Here is a 4,594-nt window from a genome sequence, read left to right on the forward strand (position 1 = left end):
TGGGTGGTGATACACAAGTGGTGCCACACTGGTCACATGTGTTCTGGTATAGAAACCAACCTGGCTTACAGACAGAGCAAGCGGCATCTGAAATATTTAATACACAGCAGATTAATATTCATAATAATGCATTCCAAATATAAATATTAAAGACATTTTAATAGACATCAGTATGTAAACTGGACTTGAATGATTACTGAATGTCCAAAGGATTGTTTATATATATAAACAATATCAGCTATGTGGAGCCTGAAGCGATTTTCCACATACACTACGTGAATGCCATATAGAACTGGTGAAACATGCGCCCGAACAATTAAAAATCAGCAACTGTTCGATCTTATAATTAATTTAGGAACCATTTGAACCAAACAAAAACCTTTGAAAATACAAATGTACATTGGTCTTGCCTCTCTTAAATTAATTAAAAGTAACAACTGTAATAACTTATGCTAATATTCTTGTATTCATATTATACAGGAGACTGCATAGCGTATTCAGACAGTTTGATATAAAATGATCAGTATACCAAGTTTCAATTGGTTTATATATATATATATATATATATATATATATATATATATATATATATATATATATATAGTTATATAAGTAAAATGTAATAATCCAGATTGTGAATACTTTTTACTTTTATTTTATATATATATATGCAATACTTTCAAATAAAACAAACTATATTAAGCCCTGAATAACACGACTTTAAATGTATTATCATCTCGTTTGAACGTGCATAAGGACAATATTATTGCAAAACACACCTGTATATACATTTTTATGAATTATATGTTAAAGGAACACGGAATACGTACCGGAATTGATGATTTACATGGAGTGCATTTGGGGCCAAGGAAACCGGTGTTACACCCTTCGTAGACACAGGTTTGGTTGACGTAACAGGCCACATATCCGTTAGAGTCCTTATAGCAACCTGATAATATTTATATAGAGTACTTTATTTAAATTGAATGTGCGTGTTTTCTATGAACTCATAGACAATCAGGCTTCATGTAAACTAAGTGTAAAATGCTGTTATTTTTATGTATGTTTATTTGAAATGTAAACTATATTAAATATTGTTTTGTGTGTAAAATACGAACATGGCGTGCTCACGGTGTGTCAAAAATAACTATCAAACAAATAAATTATTTTGAAATAAAATAAATACTCACTGTTATCTACTTTGTCGTAATAAACAAATTGCTTTACAAAATGCAGAACTAATACTCTTTGTTTTTATTGTACGATACAGAAGCTGCATAAAGTGTCTATATTTTAGCCATTTATTACTCCGCTCTTTAACACGCATTCCACGTCTCTTGAGAGCGATAAGTCTTCAAGTTTCGTTTTGTTGCAAAATGTATTTTGGTTTTGCTTATAAAAAGTACAGGATCTTAATGAACAATTTAACAAATATATATAAAAGATAAAAATAATTTAAAAGTATTCCCTTCCTTCGGGAGTCAATGACTACCGATTCTTATGTATGTCATGCTGGAGACAACGTACTTTGTAGCAATACAAAGATATCAGAATAATATAGATGACAAAAGAAAAAAAATAAGTTCAAGCAATATCTATACGTACCAGCACTGCAACAAGCTGTCTGCGCGACATTTATTGCGAACCCATCGTGACACGTGATGCATTTGTAAGCTCCAGCTTGAAGGAAACATTGGGTACAGTTGTTGATCTGTCCACATTCTGGAAACACACAGAATAAAATAAGCGTGCATGGCATGTTTTATAATTGCTTTACAATTACCAAACTGAAACACACTTAATATATTTTTTTTTATCAATTTAATTTAGCTACTGGACTTAAAACCTCGAAAGAACGTTACAAAGACACAAAGATGAACACTGAAGACAGAGGGCAGACAACAAGTCATCCGAGTCATTATGAATGGGCATTTCAAATACATCGTTATAGGAATCCTTCGGAACCAGTGTTTGACCGTGTTTTTTATGCGTAATTAAATCTTGAGTGTATATACACATCTTAGTTTTAATAGTGAGGTGTGTCCTATGTTGCAAAATAGCAAACATGTCAGTGCCACTCTGGATCAGCAGACGATTTATTTCATAAATCAATCTCTAGGTTAATAGTCGCCATCTTTCGAACTACTTTCAAAAGTACAACAACAACAATAACAGTAGAAGACAATTTTAATTGCGAAAAGTTGAAAAATTGAGTACATGTGTCACGGTTGTTGAGTGGAATAGTGTTATTTTCAACTGTGTACGAAGCATGTGAACTGGTAGTGGAATAACCGAATTGTTGGTGGAAATGAAAATTAAAAAATATATCTAATACTTCATCATTTTTCATGTCATGTTCGTGTAGAATTATCATCAGCATCATTTCTGTGGAACATTGCAATATTCAAAATATAAGTGTTTCATAGCTATGGTGCTTTTGACATAGTTCACTAACCATCAATACTGAAATGATTCATGCACACAGGTAAAGTAAATAATTGAATTTGTGCAGAATGTTTATTTTTTACAAATTATTATTTAATTTAACCAATTTATTTTAGATAGATTGCACTGAAACTCAAAGTCTCAAGCTTAGTAAGACACTTAAGCCAGTTTTCTGAGAAGAAACAATACTTGTTCAGAGTATTGCAGGCTCATGCGGCCTCTGGTTTATTTATTTGGCCTCGGCCTTTAACCTGGGTCGCTTTGATTTCAGGTGTTTAGCCCCCATATCAACAAGGCTTTCTCGACCCTATATGTACTTATTCATATTGTTTAAAGATTTTGAGAACCCTCGCTCAGTGCCAGTGGGGATAAAACAGGGACCTTCTTATAGCTAGATGAATGCATCAAATATGCCAGCAACACTTTATAATCAATAACTTTATAATTGATGATTCTGTTCTTTTAACTACATTACTTATTTACCAAAACAATGTGAAACACATTTTTATGTTCCCAAAGGAGGGCATATAGTGACCGCACTGTCCGTCTGTCTATCCGTCACACTTTGCATTTAGGTTTCGAAAAAATGCTCGTAACTTCTATGTCGCTTCAGATGTAACATTCATATATGGTATGCATGTGTATATGGACAAGGCCTTCCCATACACACACACAAATTTTGACCCCTTTGACCTTGAACTTAGTGCGGCGTTTAGGTTTTGAAAAATGCTCATAACTTCTACCAAAGCGTTTATCGGGGGCGTATGTCATCCTACGGAGACTGCTCTTGTTTTTGCTACTGTCCTCTGCACAAACCATGATATATCTGCATATATGCATCCAACCAAATCAGTAAAACTATTTGTCACTTAATTACGGTAAACTTATTGCATGTATATATATATATATATATATATATATATATATATATATATATATATATATATATATATATATATATATATATATATAATAAAAGTAAAAACACGTGCCTGAGATTTTAAATATATATTGATTTAGCCAACGCGTTTTGCATAGCTCATCAGGGCATAATGAGCTATGCAAAACGCGTTGGCTAAATCAATATATATTTAAAATCCCAGGCACGTGTTTTTACTTTTATTATATAATATTCACAATATGGATTATTACATTTTACTTATATAACTATATATATATATATATATATATATATATATATATATATATATATATATATATAATTATATATAACAGATCTTGAAAAAAAAACACATCAAACTTCAAATTGTTTTAGTAAATTATAGGCTTTAATTGGTATTGTGACATTGACAACACTCATGCATGCGGCTATACAATTATACAACTATGGAACACATTATTTATGAGAAATCCCAATACATCAACATAACGTCTCAGATTTAAGGCAGATAATCTAGTGCTTTTTTGCTGCCATTTTTACTATTACACATTTTTTCATTTTATGTTATGACGCATTGATCTTGTTTCTAAATTAACCAAGCAATCATGTTAAACTTTTGAAGAAAGATGTTGTCTGATAGATATTGAAAATAGAATCACTACAACGTGAACAAAATTCAGTTAAATACTGTGACCAACGAAGATTTGCCAAAGAGCAATTCAGATCATGATTTAAATTAAATACAAGTAATATGAAAGTCTGCCTATTAGATCCCAGTTATGACTTATTTGTCCAATCTGCACATTAATTTGCCCTTGGCCATGTAGAATTGGGGACTAAATACCATCAAGTCATGTAAAGGAGCAGGGTATAGCACGCTGCTATTGTTCTCTTGAGCTTTCACATGAATATTACGGGTAATTTTCATACAACAAATGATATTATATAGTGTAATGATAAAGCATTATGAGCACAAATTATATCTCTTACTAGTGTTGCAAAAATCAATTAAGTGTCACATTTCAAAAGAAAATTTATATAAAAAGGTATTATTAATTGTTAAAACGTTATAAAAGGTTATTTCAATTCACTAAAGCATTTAATTACAAGAACAAGTGCATTTTATGTCCATTACAATACATGTTACAGTATTGGCATTGTATTTATCTGCATTTGATGTACATTTAATACACTTAAAAATGCAGTCCAGACACACTTCTAACAGAAACAAATGTATTTTTTTCTGCA

Source organism: Dreissena polymorpha, chromosome 2, assembly GCF_020536995.1.
Source record: "Dreissena polymorpha isolate Duluth1 chromosome 2, UMN_Dpol_1.0, whole genome shotgun sequence".
Taxonomy (NCBI): Eukaryota; Metazoa; Mollusca; class Bivalvia; order Myida; family Dreissenidae; genus Dreissena; species Dreissena polymorpha.